Genomic DNA, 17,117 nt, shown 5'->3' on the forward strand with positions numbered 1-17,117 from the left:
TCTAAGCACACTGATACCAGGCAAAAAGTGGGGTTAACCATGCCAGAAAGAAGGGTCTTTCCTACAGATGCCAGAGCAGGGGCATTAGGTGTACAAATAAACATGCTCTTGCAGAGGCAGTTCCACCAACTAATGCACTATGAAGTTGGAATATAAGATTAAGAAAAAGCACCTACGAGGGGAGTACCCTGCACCACCATGCATAAAGCCGAGTCAGCATGAGCACAAAAATGGAGGTGTCATCAAAAGGTATGTCAAGTAAGATGCCTGCACAGTGTCTGAAAAACTGGAGGGAAGCAACCATGCCCGTCTACGCAGAGCCATTGAAAAGGCCTTGCCCTTCCAACAGAATCTGTGGTTCATACCACATCTTATACTAGGCTTGGCAGCTTGCTTACCATCCTGTACCAAGGGAATCAGAACATTCCTCACTTCCTCAGGCAGAGAAGGCAAAATATGCTCTGCTGAGTGCCACAAAACATGGGAGAAGCAAGCAAATACAAAGGAAGTATTGACTGAACGCAAGGCAGAGCTAGAAAATACGCCTACCAGAAGCGTCCAGCTGTCTGGCTTCTCGCTCTGTTGGAACAGAAGGCCATGGGGAGGGCCAGATACAGCCCCCAAGAAGATATAAAGAGTCTCACAATAAGGAAGGACAGTAGGCAATTGAACAGTAGGAAGGTCCAAATGCAACACTTCTGACTCATGCTTTAACATGTCTGCTAGAGCAGAACTCGCCTATGAAGCCAACCCAGGGAATATATGGGGCTGGAAGCTGGGGAGGAGTCCAGGCCACTACCACTGTCCAATTCAAAGAACCAATCCAACTGGGGAATAGGAATGGTATCGGAAATGGGAGGCTGACAAGCCAAACCCTGCCACTCCGATTGAAGCAGTGGAGGGTGAGCCCCAGAAGATATAGGGCAAGCACCAGAAATAGCGGACTCCATTGGCACCGCTCCCAGCTTCAGGGTCGATGACCGATGTTGAGATGGTGAGACCTTGACATCAGGAGGGTGCCACCACCACCAGTCGACTAGTCCGAACACAACACCAATAAAGGAGCCGGTACAGAAGAATTAGGAGTGGAAGGTGCAAGCCATAGGAGGCCGTGCACCGGCGCCGAACCGACACCGGAGATGGAGTCAAGGGACCCAACAGGCATCGAGGACGAAACGGCCAGTGAGGGTCCCATCAGGGCACTGTCCGTCTCTTTAGGGCCTGAAGGTGCTCCAGGGGGAAGGATAGGCTCAAAAATGGCATGCAGGGATGAGTAATAGTACCGCATCTGGACATGAGTCGCCCCGGCACCAGGGAAAACCGGAGAACATGGGGCGGAATCCTGCGCACACTCGTCCTCAGAGGAACAAGAAGAGCAGCGTGGGAGCGGTGAAGTCAGAGGAGTATGCGATTTTGACCGTGGACAACGCTTACCTTGAGATGTTTATGGACCTCGGGACGTCAAAAGAGCCACACGCAAAGGACTCCTATGAGTGTTCACACGGACGAGTCTTGGAAGGAGAAGGACTCTGACGCCTACGGGATTCCTGGGAAAACTGCAACAATCGCACCATCAGGAGCTTCATCTGCTACTCCCTCAATGCCTTAGGCCTCAACAGTTGACAGGCGTCGTAATCGCTGGTGTTGTGATGGGCACCTAAGCACCATATACGGAGAGAATGGGACTCAGTGACCGACATCTGATGAGCAAAGGAGCCATAAGATTTAAAGCCAGAAGGCAAACACATTGTACCAACCGTCGAAAACCGTCGACAATGATGGCCAGAGGAACTGCTTCTCCAGATCCGCGTTACAGCACGGAAAAGAAACTGACGGCAGCGTGTCGGAGGAATGACTATATGGACTCCGTCGACGTCATATCCAGTGGATGTCGTCGATATGGAGTCGCATGGCCCTCCTCTACCGACAGGCAGAGGTACTGCTGAAAAATGTTTCCAGATCCAGTCTGGTGCCTGGGGAGAATTCTAAGGAAAAGAATCTGCAGCTAGTTGACTATCAAATAGACCAGCCAATGTATGAAGAAAAACTGAGGATGGAGAGACTGGAAGTTTTAAACACAAACTGGATTGGAGTATGCCATCCCCAGCTGTGCACTGTGTATGGCTCCTCTGCGACCCTCTGCCTAGCCCAGGTGGTGGCTGTCCCGAGAAGCCCCCCCAGTGCCTGCCTGCACTGCTAGAGTGACCCTCAGGGTCTCCATTGTTTCCCATCTAAAACCGGACGCCTGCTTTGCACACTGCACCCAACCGACTCTGTGCCGCTGAGGGTGTGTTTTGTGTGCCTACTTGTTTCCCCCCCCCCCTCAAGTGCTCTACAAAACCCCCCTGGTCTGCCCGCCGAGTACGCAGGTACTTACCTGCTGGCAGACTGGAACCGGAGCACCCCTGTTCTCCAAAGGCACCTATGTGTTTTGGGCACCTCGTTGACCTCTGCACCTGACCAGCCCTGAGCTGCTGGTGTGGTAACTTTGGGGTTGCCTTGAACCCCCAATGGTAGACTGCCTATCCCCAGGAACTGAGACTTTTAAGTGTCTGTCTTACTTCACAAACTAATCTTACTTACCTACCCCAGGAACTGTTGATTTTTGCACTCTGTTCACTTTTAAAATAGCTTATTGCCATTTTATCAAAGACTGTACATGGTATTGCTTTTATTCAAAGTTCCTAACTTACCTGTGGGAAGTATCTTGCATTTTATGTGTTTACTTCAAATCTTGAACCTGTGGTTCTTTAAATAAACTAAGAAAATATATTTTTCTATATAAAAACCTATTGGCCTGGAATAAGTCTTTGAGTGTGTGTGCCTCATTTATTGAGTGTGTGTGCCTCATTTATTGCCTGTGTCTGTACAACAAATGCTTAACACTGCCCTCTGATAAGCCTACTGCTCGACCACACTACCACAAAATAGAGCATTAGAATTATCTCTTTTTGCCACTATCTTACCTCTAAGGGGAACCCTTGGACTCTGTGCATGCTATTTCTTACTTTGAAATAGTACATACAGAGACAACTTCCTACACTGAGCATCTAAGCACAGCATTCTCCTTACCATGACGTAAGTGTTGAAGCCATGTGCAGAGGTGTCCGCAGCATCGAGGGAACATCTAATAGAGTTGTTACCGATTGTCTGTCCTTCTGTTGTCCCCTTTTGCGGTGCTCATCTGGGAGGTACTGGAGGAGTTCCTCCATCTCATTCCAGTGAGTCCGATCATATCGTGCAAATAGGGCTTGTGAGCTGGCAATGCACCAGTGATAATAGCAGCCTGCACAGCCATCCTCTTATCTGCAGTGTCTATCTTTTTACTCTCCTTGTCTGGGGGAGGGGAGCCCCCTGTGGTCTGACTATTGGCTCGCTTACGTGTGGTAGTAGCCACAATGGAGTCTAGTGGGACCGGGGACCTTATGTATGGTGGATCAGAAGGAGTGGGTTTGTATATTTTGTCAACTCTAGGGGTGATAACCCTAGAAAGAACTGGTTACTTAAAGACTTTGTCACCATGCCAGGAAGCATGGGGAGGAACTGGATATCCCTATGTGTTGATGATAGAGTATCAAATAAAAAGTCTTGCTCAATGGAGTCCCTGTGAAGCTCGACATTGTGAAAAGCGGCTGCTCAGGCTATCATCTGCTGGTAGGATGTAGCATCCTCTGGTGGTGAAAGTTGTGCAGGGTATAGATCAGGGTCATATTTATCCCAAAATTCTGGGGTCTTGTGTCCCACCTAAACAACCCCCCACCGCCGTGAACAGCGGTAAACCCTGTGGTGTGAAATGTCCTACAATAGGGGAGGGAGGTGAATGGGGGATGGAGAAGCAGGTGGTGCTGAAGATGAAAGGGGAGGAGGAGGAAAAGGCTTGTGTGTAGTGGTAGCCTTGTCCTTGGCCCTCTTTAGAGGAGGGGATGTGTCCAGGGCCTCCTGAAAAGTGAGTTTGAGTTTAAAAGTAACAGGGGGAGAAGTAATGAAGAGCCCTGTACCCTCCTAGGTGTGGAGTCGGTGCTGACGCGCACCTGTGGTCTCTAAAATGGGTTCCATAGGGGAGGTAGGCTGAGGATTGGCCAGAGTCTTTCAGCTTCGAAAAGGTGGAGTCCCTGGATTTCTAGACCAAATATGTCAGCGGGTGCCCTTTTGTCTGAGACAAGACAAGGGTGAAAGCTGGCCTCAAAGCCACAGCTGTTGGTGCACAGGTTCGAATCGAAATGGCCATGATGTCTCAGACCGAAGAGGAGGAGGAGGAGGAGGTAGATGCCAAAGACAATGTCTTGGCCTTGGCAGGTTTTGGTGCCGAGCCAGAGGGCGAGGCATCTGAGCCTGGTTTTCAGAGCCGGCCATGGCCTGGTGGCAGTCCGGCGACCTTGGTAATGGGCTTTTTGGAAGTCTTGAGGGGGGCGTGTGGGGTCACTGTACTTACAGGTTGCCTTGATGTCACCTCATGGCTTTCGATATCGACTGGATGTTGGAGTCCAGGATTGAAAAAGCCTGTTTGGGTTCCTCTTGGTCCTGCTCTTCCTCCGAAGATGTCCAGAGTGTATCTCAAGTCAACGAGCTCTCCAGTCCTCAAGTGTCTTTTTCGATCTGAAGGATCTGCAGGCATTGCAGGTGGCTTCTTGATGGTCAGGGGAGAGGCACAGGTTACACACCAGATGTTGACTGGTGTGCAGGAATTTGGAGTGGCACAGAGGACAGAATCCAAATGGCGTTGTTCCATCAGCACAGCATACTGGTTGGTGCCACGCGGTGAGGTAGGCCTAAATGGGCTAAGAAGCCCCAAAGGGTTTCAGTCAGTGCCAGACACAGTGAGATGAGCAAGATAGTAGAAAAGCACGATTGAAAACAATAACGTTGATTTCAGGAAAGGATGGAAACAAAATTTCGAAACTGGAATGAAGGGATAACTGAGCGAAGAGCGAGAAATTCGAACAACGTCGGAGAGAAAACAATCTAACAAAGAAGTGGATGCCTATGCACATTATCACCGAGAAAGAGGAGTCACTAGATCTTCTGACTCGAAAATGCTTCTTCGAAGAAATACAACATGCAACACTCCGAACCCAACACTAGAAAGCAGAAGCATGCAGAGCATGTGTATCTACAGCCACACATGCTATTGAACATAATGTTTATCACTCCTGTTTTAGACACATTTTTATATGTTCACTTTGTTTCGGCAATCGCTTGTGAGAAGAGCATATAGACAGGGACATCTATTTGTAGCATAGGTTTCGCTTATACATATACGTGTAAGTTCTGTAGGCAGAGGCTTGAAAAATACCCCATCAATATCTTTCTAACCAAATTCACACTGATCTTTCTCTACATATGCAGGACCAAAACATTTACACATCTTCTGATTAGGCAGAGCACTCTTTTAATAAGTCCAAGCACAGAAGTTCAAGTTACTTACCTTCAGTAACAAATTATCTGGTACACACTCTATCTAGTTGCAGATTCCTTACCTTAGAATTCCCTGGTGTCAGCTTCGAATCCAGAATTTTTCTGCTGAGCAGTACCCTGCGCACGCCGTCGGGTGGTGTAGTTCGGATCCGCATGCGTCGTCCGGCTCCACATGCGTCGTCAGCTTCGTTGGAGCCGTCTATGACGTCACGGTTGTCTATATAGATACCGCCTCAGCACGTGTACGTCAGTTCTTTTCCCACAACTTTCCACGCCAGAAGCGCAGAGTCATGGAAGAACTAACAATTATGGATTTTATCTTTTTCACTTGACTGTTTGAAATAAAAATTCTTACATGCCTTTAAGAAAGGCAAAAATGCCAAAAAACATATACAGGGAGTGCAGAATTATTAGGCAAATGAGTATTTTGACCACATCATCCTCTTTATGCATGTTGTCTTACTCCAAGCTGTATAGGCTCGAAAGCCTACTACCAATTAAGCATATTAGGTGATGTGCATCTCTGTAATGAGAAGGGGTGTGGTCTAATGACATCAACACCCTATATCAGGTGTGCATAATTATTAGGCAACTTCCTTTCCTTTGGCAAAATGGGTCAAAAGAAGGACTTGACAGGCTCCGAAAAGTCAGAAATAGTGAGATATCTTGCAGAGGGATGCAGCACTCTTAAAATTGCAAAGCTTCTGAAGCGTGATCATCGAACAATCAAGCGTTTCATTCGAAATAGTCAACAGGGTCGCAAGAAGCGTGTGGAAAAACCAAGGCGCAAAATAACTGCCCATGAACTGAGAAAAGTCAAGCGTGCAGCTGCCACAATGCCACTTGCCACCAGTTTGGCCATATTTCAGAGCTGCAACATCACTGGAGTGCCCAAAAGCACAAGGTGTGCAATACTCAGAGACATGGCCAAGGTAAGAAAGGCTGAAAGACGACCACCACTGAACAAGACACACAAGCTGAAACGTCAAGACTGGGCCAATAAATATCTCAAGACTGATTTTTCAAAGGTTTTATGGACTGATGAAATGAGAGTGAGTCTTGATGGGCCAGATGGATGGGCCCGTGGCTGGATTGGTAAAGGGCAGAGAGCTCCAGTCCGACTCAGACGCCAGCAAGGTGGAGGTGGAGTACTGGTTTGGGCTGGTATCATCAAAGATGAGCTTGTGGGGCCTTTTCGGGTTGAGGATGGAGTCAAGCTCAACTCCCAGTCCTACTGCCAGTTCCTGGAAGACACCTTCTTCAAGCAGTGGTACAGGAAGAAGTCTGCATCCTTCAAGAAAAACATGATTTTCATGCAGGACAATGCTCCATCACACGCGTCCAAGTACTCCACAGCGTGGCTGGCAAGAAAGGGTATAAAAGAAGGAAATCTAATGACATGGCCTCCTTGTTCACCTGATCTGAACCCCATTGAGAACCTGTGGTCCATCATCAAATGTGAGATTTACAAGGAGGGAAAACAGTACACCTCTCTGAACAGTGTCTGGGAGGCTGTGGTTGCTGCTGCACGCAATGTTGATGGTGAACAGATCAAAACACTGACAGAATCCATGGATGGCAGGCTTTTGAGTGTCCTTGCAAAGAAAGGTGGCTATATTGGTCACTGATTTCTTTTTGTTTTGTTTTTGAATGTCAGAAATGTATATTTGTGAATGTTGAGATGTTATATTGGTTTCACTGGTAATAATAAATAATTGAAATGGGTATATATTTTTTTTTGTTAAGTTGCCTAATAATTATGCACAGTAATAGTCACCTGCACACACAGATATCCCCCTAACATAGCTAAAACTAAAAACAAACTAAAAACTACTTCCAAAAATATTCAGCTTTGATATTAATGAGTTTTTTGGGTTCATTGAGAACATGGTTGTTGTTCAATAATAAAATTAATCCTCAAAAATACAACTTGCCTAATAATTCTGCACTCCCTGTATACATAATTATATATATGTATAAAAATATCCGCGGGGAGGTTTGGGTGGGTGTAAGGAATCTGCAGCTAGATAGAGTCTCTACCAGATAATTTGTTACTGAAGGTAAGTAACTTGTTCATCTTATAAGGACTTCTAGCTGCAGATTCCTTACCTTAGAATAGATACCCAAGCTATAACCCATGGTGGTGGGTCTGAAGGATATATTTTTATACTAGAAAGTCCTGCAGGACTGTGCAAGGAAGACCACGTTGTCGCCTGACAAATGTCCAACACGGGTACACCACGAGCTAATGCAGTGGTAGCAGCTTTCCCTCTGGTAGAGTGAGCTCTCGAGCCCTCTGGAGGCTGCTTCTTGGCCAAAGCGTAGCAGATCTTTATACAGAAAATGACCCAGCGCGAAATGAACCATTTCTGTACTGCCCGACCCTTCTGTGCACCAACGTACCCACAAAGAGTTAGTCGCCCCCCCGGAACTCTTTTGTGCGCTCAAGGTAGAACGACAACGCTCTTTTTGGGTCCAGCCTTCCTTAGAGGGATGCGGTGGAGCAAAGAAGGTGGGCAGGGTGATATTTTGACCCAGATGGAAAGGAGTCACCACCTTGGGGAGGAAAGAGGCATGAGTTCTTAACACTACCATGTCAGGATATATTGTGAGATACGGCGGTTTTGAAGATAAAGCCTGCAGCACACTCACTTTCCTGGCAGATGTAATTGACACCAAAAAGGCTGTTTTAACAGTGAGCAGCCGGAGAGGACAGTTATGCAAGGGCTCAAAAGGCGCACACATTAGGAAGGTAAGAACAAGATTAAGATCCCACTGGGGCATGACGAAAGGCACAGGTGGGAACAAATGCACAAGCCCTTTCAAAAATCATTGTACATTGAAAAAAAGTGTTGAAAGGGTAAGCGTATGAAAGCCGAAAAGGCAGCAGGATAGCCCTTAAGGGTCCCTAAGGAGGAACCCTGTTGGGCGAGATATAGAATAAACAAAAGGATATTAGAAAGAGAAGAAGAAAGAGGATCACAGACCTCTCTGTACAATATGAAACAAAACGTTTCCATCGGCAGGTGTAAATCGACTTAGTAGAGGCACGCCTGGCCGCCAGATTTACATCACAGACTTCGGAAGGGAGGTCATAAACCATCAACTGTCGCCGCTCAACCTCCACGCATGAAGCCGCAAAGTTAACAGGTCCGGGTGGAGAACCTTCCCTTGCTGCTGCGACAGAAGATCCTCCCGAAGAGGCAGCCTGATTGGAGGACTGATGCTCATTTTGAAAAGCCCTGGATACCAAACTCTCTGTGCCCAATCCAGAGCCACTAGGATTACTTGGGTCTGGTCGTTCTTGATTGTTTGAGAAATCTGGGCAGAAGTGGTATGGGCGGAAAGGCGTACAGGAGGTCTGAACTCCACTCGCGATGAAAAGCGTCGCCTAGCGATAGCCCCCTTGGAAACTCCAACGCGCAAAACTGCTGACATTGCGTGCTCTCTACAGAGGCGAACAGGTCTAACCAAGGCTCTCCCCACTGCTGAAAGAGTCATTGCGCCACCTCCGGATGGAGATACCATCATTTTCGGCTGAGCGCGTCCACCCTGGCGTTCAGAGAACCTGCCAGGTGTTGAACCACCAGGGTTATACCCTGGTGTTCCAGCCACGTCCAGAGACGCAGAGCCTCTTTACAAAGGGTCCACGACCCCACACCGCCCTCTTTGTTGCAGTACCACATTGCGGTAGTGTTGTCCGTGAACACCTGCACTACCTTCCCTTTCACAATAGGAAGAAATGCTTTTAATGCTAGTCGGATCGCCCGAAGCTCCAGTAAGTTGATATGGAGCCCAGATTCCGTCGGAGACCAGTGACCTCTGATCTCCACCTCTCCCAGATGGCTGCCCCATCCCAGAAGTGAAGCATCTGCCACTACTGTGAGATCTGATTGGGGAAGGGAGAGGAGTCTGCCTTTGACCCAATCGCAGTTCACTAACCACCACTGCAGATCCTTTGCAGTCCCCTCCGACATCTGAACCACGTCGGTAAGATTTCCATGATGTTGTGCCAATTGGAACTTCAGGTCCCACTGCACAGCCCTCATATGCCAACTGGCATGCTTGATCAACAGGATGAAAGAAGCCATGAGTCCCAGCAGCCTCAGAGTCTGTCTCACAGAAATCCAGGATAGAGGCCGAAACATCAGTATCATACCCTGAACTCGCTGCTCGGGAGGATAGGCCCAGATAATGAACAGCTCCGATAAAAGTGAGCTTCTGAGAGTGAGTCAGGTGTGACTTCGGCACATTGATAGTGAACCCCAGCGAGTGCAGGAGGTTTGCAGTCGTCTGGAGATGGGTGACGAGAGCTTGGGGCGTGGGAGCCTGTAACAGCCAATCCTCGAGGTAGGGGAAGACTGAAATCCCTGACCTGTGCAGATGAGCTGCTACCACCGCCATCACCTTTGTGAACACCCGAGGGGCACTGGTGAGACCGAAAGGGAGCACAGTAAACTGAAAGTGCTCGTGGCCCACCTTGAACCGCAGGTAACGCCAGTGGGCTGGCAGGATGGGGATATGAAAATAAGCGTCCTGCAAGTCCAACGCTACCATCCAGTCTCCTTGATCTAGGGCAGACAAGACCTGAGCAAGAGTGAGCATCTTGAATTTCTCCTTTTTGAGGAAGAGATTGACGTCCCTTAAATCCAGGATAGGGTGAAGGCCCTTGTTCTTTTTGGTAATCAGAAAGTAGCGGGAATAACAACCACTGCCTACTTCTGACATCAGGGTGTAACTTCCTCGCGGAGCAAAACCAGATGGTCCTCCTTCAGTCGTTCCTTTGTCGGAGGGATAGAGGGAGGGAAAGACTGGAAGGGGAGAGAGTAGCCCTTCGGTATGATCTGCAGAACCCATTTGTTTGTTGTGATGGAAAGCCAGTGAGGGAGATGAACTTGAATCCTCCCCCCCCAACTGGACGGACATGGTCCTGCAGAACCATACTAGGAGGGCTTGGGCATAGTGGAGGGGGGCTGTGTGGTGGCCGACCTCTGGCCAGACCCTCTGGGTCTGATAATACCACAACCACATCCACTTCTGGGATGTTGTGAAGCCCGAGGATGGTGTCTAAACTGTGGCTAGCGTGGTACCACGCCCCTTCCGAAGCCTCGAGACGGGCGAAAGAGACTGTTGTCGCACCGGAGCTAAAAGGCCCAGGGATCTGGCCGTAGCTCGAGAATCCTTGAATCTCTCAAGCGCAGAGTCTGCCTTCCCACCAAAAAGGCGAGAACCATCAGAAGGCATGTCCATCAAACTTGACTGGACATCCCCCGAAAAGCCAGTTGAACGTGGCGACGTAGGGCCACTGACAATGAAACCACTCTGCCCAGAGAGTCGGTTGTGTCCAATCCACACCTGATCGTAAACTTGGCTGCATCTCTCCCATCCTTGACAGCCTGGGTGAGAGTGTCCTGTACGCCCTCCGGGACCTAGGGCAGTACCTGTGCCACCATATCCCATAAAGTATGGGAAAAACAGCCCACAAGGCAAGAGGTGTTTACGGACCTCAATGCCAGGCTGGTGGAAGAAAACATTTTTTTTTTCCAAGTTGGTCCAGCCTCTTGGATTCCCTATCCAGGGGAGCGGAAGGGAAGGCACCACAGGAGGTAGATGCTTGGACTACCAAGCTCTCAGGGGTGGGGCGTTGTGTCAGGAAACTAGGGTCGCTCGGAGCGGCTCTATGGCAGCGACACTGTCCTATTCACAGGAGCTCATGTGCTGGGTTTGGACCATGTACCCAGAATGACGTCTGTTAGGGCCTCATTGAAGGGCAACATCGGCTCTGAAGTAGTCAGCCCTGGTTGAAGCACCTCTGTCAGATTCGTCCTAACTGGCATCGTAGGCAAGTCTAGGTCCTCAGCTTCCCTACGCACCACCACAGCATAAGAAGCTCCCTCCTCCGTAGCCACATTAGGAGTGAGCATGCCAGTACCTGGAGATGTGTCCAGTCCACTGGTCTCCCCTAGATCCTACCAGTCCTGTTCCAGGCCATATTCTAAAGGGTCCTCAGACCCCTTCCATTCCTCTCCTGTGCCTGGCTGTTCTAAATAATGCTCAGACAATGATCAGGGGTGAATCGGCGCCGTCAAAGTTGGAGTCGGCGTCGTACAACGTTGCTCCAGAACATCCGGAATGATGAAGGGACTACCACCGGTAGGCGCCGGTGGAGGAAGCGTTGACATCGGACCCCGTGCCGGAGGAGGTCAACTGACGGTCTGGCGCTGGTCTGGATCCGGTATCAGATCCTGGGGTCCCCAACGGCGCCGGGGCCAAAGCCGCCAACGTTGAACCCGAAGGGGCACCTGCTGACCCCACAGGACCCAAAGACCCACCTGAGGGTCCCCGGAAAAGGGGGAAGACGCAGAGTCGGCCCTGGTGATAGCTCCATGGACCCGCCCTTGGAACGTCGACGTTCCCTAGACACCTCGAAGTCCGCTTGGACTACTACTTTTTCTTGTGCCTCTTACCTGAATGATCAGAGACTTCGAATGCGAGGAAGAGGACTTGGGGCTCCAGGAATGGTGCCGCGACCACCTCCTACTGCGGGACCATGACCACCTCAGAGTCGCGCCGACCGAAGATGGCTGTCGGGCCGCAAGAAGCTTAAGGAATCTCTCCCTCAAGGCCTTCGGAGCCATGGCCCGACAGTCGGAGCACGAGGTGGAATCGTGATCCTTCGCAATGCACCAAAGGCAAACACGATGCAGGTCCGTCACCGACATGGTGAGATGACACGCACCACACAGCTTGAACTCAGTCTTTCTCGAAGACATGACTTCAAACAGTCAAAAAGACCTAGACGAACATCGAAGAAAGGATAGCTCTAGTCTGGATCTGCACTTAACCGGTGTGGAAGGAAAAGAACTGACGTGCGTGCACCGAGGCAGCGTCTATATAGACAACCGTGACATCCTAGACGGCTCCAACAAAGCTGACGACGCACGTGGATCAGAACGACGGCACCCGACGGTGCGCGCAGGGTACTTCTCAGCAGAAAAATTCCGGATTCGAAGTGGATGCCAGGGAATTCTAAGGTAAGGAATCTGCAGCTAGAAGTCTATCAGATTATGACGGTGGTAGGCCACTTAGCGGGACTTCTCTTGCACTCACTGTACAGAAGATCGTCAAATGCATGACAGAACTCATTTTCCACACAAGCACACAGTATTTTTCTACATCTTTAAAGTCACATTCTTCTTGTCTTTCAGCAAATCCTTCAAGAAATTTCACAGGTTCAGCAGTTAAAGCTGCAAGCTTTGTTCCAATTTTGCTCAAAGTGTCATCACCAGTAAGAATATGTAAGAATATGTGCCTTGATAAAAACACTAGGCATCTCTGAAGTTTCTTCTACAAAATACGAAGTGGGATTAAGTGTCTTTTTTCACCAGTTCCATAACTCATCCATAACTGGTAATCCTTGACTTATGAACATTGCAACAAATCTAAAAAAGCCCAATAAACACATCTGTCATTTGACAATACAATGACCTGATTGGAACCATTTCTAACAGCCCACTCAACATGTGGCACAACACGAAGGTCAGCTTCCTCCTATATGCTAAGTTCTTGTAGGAAAGTAACACTGTTGGCATGGTTACAGCTCCCCCCCATACCTCCCTTCCAGGACCCCCCTTTGCACTTTTTGCCAGATACTGATGCCAACGTTGATTGAAAGTGTGCTGGGATCCTGCTAACCAGGACCCAGCACCAGTTTTCTTTCCCAAAATCTGTACCTTTGTTTCGAAAATTGGCACACCTTTGGCACACAGATAAGCCCCTTGCAAAAGGTACCCATGGTACAAATGGTTCTGTGGCCAGGAAAGGTCCCCAAGGCCTACAGCATGCATTATGCCACCGTGGGGGACCCCTCACCAAGCACATGCACCTTCTTTGCAGCTTGTGTGCGCTGGTGGAGAGAAAAAAAAACAGTCGACATGGACCCCTCTCAGAGTGCCATGCCCCGAAACCACTGCCTGTGACATAGGTAAGTCACCCTTCTAGCAGGCCTTACAGCCCTAAGGCAGGGTGCCTCAAAGGCTCAAACCTCGGGTTACAGTGTCCCAGGGCACTCCAGCTAGTGGAGCTGCCCACCTCCTGGACAAAGCCTCACTTTTGGCGGAAAGTCCGGAGCGAGACCTAGGGAAAACAGGGAGAAGTGAACACCCCAGCTAGGACAACCCTTAAAGTATGCAGAGCTGAGGTGACCCCCTCCCAGCAGAATCCTCCATCTTAGTTTGGAGGACAGGGACCAATAGGGTTAGGTGTGTGTCCTCTCTCTCCAAAGGGAGTGGACAAGAAGGGTGTAGGCACCCTCAGGGACAGTAGCCATTGGCTACTGCCCTCTGACCCCTGAAAAGCCCCTAAATCCAGGATTTAAGGCCCTCCCTAAACCAAGCTCACCAGATTCCTGGCAACCTAACAAGAAAGAAGGACTGCTAAGCTGAACCCCCCAGCAGAGAAGAAGGAAGCCGCAAACTGACTCAGACCCAGCCCTACCAGCCTATCTCCTGCTTCAAAGAACCTGCAACAAGAAAGCGATGCACTGAGCGGGACCAAAGACCTCTGCCAAGCTCCAGAAGACAGCCTTGCACCCCAAAGGACCAAGAACTCAGGAGGACATCAGCCCTGTCCACAAAGAACCAACAACCAAAGGACCCCATGGCCTCCCCGGATCCCTGAGCACTGACCACTCTGCACCTGATGCCTATGGCCGGTAACCACGTGGCCCAACAAGCTAGAGAGAGTCCCCATGCGATTATAAGGAAGTGCTCACCCTGGGTCGACCTCTCCACCCCTCCATGACGACGCCTGCAGAGGGAATCCCGAGGACCACCGACCGCAGAAGCTCCAGACGAAGATATTGGACGCCCAAAATACCACTTGCAGCCCCCAGGCCTTGGAGAACCCGACCTCTGGTGCAGCTACGTTCAGGAGGCGGCCCTCCTCCCTGTCCAGCCTGAGGTTTGTCCAAATCAATCCCCTGGACCTCGCCTGCAGCATTTGAGTGACCCCCAGTGTCTTCTCATAGAGAAGCATTGGAAACCCGAGACCTTGTTTGCACCCTGCACCCGACCGCCTCAGTGCCGATGAGGGTGTATGTTTGGTGCCTATGTGTGGGCATCACCAGTGCTCCTCTAAACACCCCAGGTCTGCCCTCCTAAGTCATGGGTACTTACCTGCAGGCAGGCCTGATTTCGAGTGCCCCCAGACTCCACAGGAGCCCATGTTAAATTTGCCTTAACTTTGACTTCTGCACCCAGCCGGACCCATGTTGCTGGTGGTGGGTGTCTGGAGTTAACTTGAACCCTGACCTGTGGACTTCGTAACCCCCGGAGACTGGAACTGTAAGTGTTATACTTACCTATAAAACAAACTAGCTTTTCTTCCCCCCAGGAATTGTTTCTGAAAATTGCACTGTCAAATTTTAAAACGGATAATTGCCAATATTTCAAAAACTGTATATCTTATTGATTTCAAACTAAGCAGTATTGATATGTGTGTGAAATATGAATCTATTGAAGTACTTATCTACAACTTGAATCTTGCGATTCTAGAAATAAATTAAGATAATATATTTTTGCTATAAAAAAAAAAGTTGGTCTGGAGTTAAGTCATTGAGCGTGTGCTTTTTCGATTGTCTGTGTGTACTTTGCACTACCTTCTGATAAGCATAACTGCTTGACCACACTATCGCAAGAGAGAGCATTAGTATTTTCTACTTTAGCCTCTGTTAAACCTCTAGGGAACCCCTGGACTCTGTGCACTCTATATCTCATTTTGATATAGTATATACAGAGCCAGATTCCTACAGTTCTTGAACAATATGGCCAATACCTTTTGAATATCTCTCTGAAGGCACCAACTCCTCATTGACAATCACTCCACTTGCAATAATTGGTAATTCAGTGTTCGCTGAAGCATCAGCTATGTTTTGACAGCTCCAAGTTCATCTTGTTCGATGTCGAGGACCCGGATTTATCAAGTTGCCCAGGTATAGGTGTTGAATTGTTGATGCAGCCAAGGTCAATTGTTTCACTTGTAGACATTAGTCTGATTCTCTCACTTTCTTTGACAGATAGTTCAAGATAACTGTCAAAGACAAAATGAAGTTCTTGCAAGGGAACAATAACTTTGATATTTGTAGAACAGTCTGAACAACCTCTGTGCTTAGATGAAATCTTGATCATTCACAATTGTGACATATAGTCCTCAACAATAGCAGTTTTCAATGAGGACACCTTTTCGAATTGAAATACTTCAGGTGAAAGTTTTTTTTTTTTTAGCTCTTGTACAAGTGTGTGCTTCACTGGTTTGAATGCAGCATCTTCATCAAAAAATGTGTTTGTTGGAAGAAGATCATGAGACGGAATGTCCTTCATAAATGTACCCCTTTCTTTTGCTGCAGTCATCTCTCTATGTGCTTGCGAAAGTTGTATTTTTGTAACCTGTTTTGTAGTGGCTGTTTGGACGAAACTCTTACTATGGAATTAAAGTGTGGAAGTTTAGCTTTAGTCATTATGTCAAACAGCTTTTTCTCTTTCAGTACAACTCTCTTCTGCTTCAGTTCTGCATATAGTTTCGATCCACGTTCTAGGACATTTAGTAGGCAAATCTTTACATCGTTATCCACATACTGTTTGGTCACAAACTTGTGTGATGTCGCACGGGCTCTGTCATGTCAAAGGTGTTTCCCTTCCTGCTGCATGAAATGAAAAAGGCTGTCAACATGTTTATTAAAAGGATTCCCTCTTTTTCCCACAAGTTCGTGGTGAGGAGCAGTTCCACGATGGTCCATTAATTTTGAGTTTGTCATTGTAGGAAAGTGTCCCTTTTGGCACGGTTACATCTCTCCCCCCACACAACACTTTTTGCCTGATATCTGATGCTTACTTGACTGAGTGTGTGCTGGGATTCTGCTAAATAGGCACCAGCACCAGTGTTCTTTCCCTTACCTGTACCATTGCTTCCACAATTGGCACACCCCTGGCACACAGCTAAGTCAACTGTAAAAGGTACCAGTATTAACAGAGGACCTGTGGCCAGAGAAGGTCCGTAATGGCAGCAGCATGTATTATGCCCCCTAAGGGACCCCTCACCAAACACATGAACACTGCCATTTCAGCGTGTGTGTGCTGAAGGGGAGAAAAAAGTAAAGTCGAAATGGTGTCCCTTACCAATGCCTGTGGCATTGCTAAGTCACACCTCTAGCAGGACTTACAGCTCTAAGGCAGGGTTGCATTATACCACAGGTGAGGGCATAGCTGTATGAGCAATATACTCGTACAGTGTCCGAGTCCATTCTCAGACATTGTAAGTGCAAGGAAGCCATATTGAGTACATGGGCTGGGAGTTTGTCATTACAAACCCCACAGCTCCAGGATGGCTTCAGTGAAGATTGGTATTAAACTTCTCAGTTCAGTAAGCCCACACTGATGCCAGTGTTGGTTTATTAAAGAATGCACACATAGGGCATCTAAGAGAAGCCCCCTGTATTTTACACAACGCTTTAGTGTAAGGCCGTGACAGTCTGCCACTAACAGACACGTTTTTGACTCCATGAGGTTAAAACCTTTGTGATCTCTAGAGTCAGGAACAAAGCCTGCTCTGGGCAGCAGGCCTTCACACCTACCCCCTTGCAGGAACTGCAACACTTGGCAGTGAGCTTCAAGGGCTCCTGTCTCGTGTTACACTGGCCCAGGGTA

At 48.5% G+C, this 17,117-nt stretch overlaps 1 protein-coding gene across 1 annotated transcript in view; it reads right to left on the bottom strand.

Annotated features, from left to right (window-relative positions):
- The window catches only part of ATRX (ATRX chromatin remodeler), a 1,138,900-nt gene that overhangs the window by 329,283 nt on the left and 792,500 nt on the right, over positions 1 to 17,117 (bottom strand). The gene's annotated exons all lie outside the window — the stretch shown is intronic.

The sequence above is a fragment of the Pleurodeles waltl genome, chromosome 2_1 (genome assembly GCF_031143425.1).
Source record: "Pleurodeles waltl isolate 20211129_DDA chromosome 2_1, aPleWal1.hap1.20221129, whole genome shotgun sequence".
NCBI lineage: Eukaryota > Metazoa > Chordata > Amphibia > Caudata > Salamandridae > Pleurodeles > Pleurodeles waltl.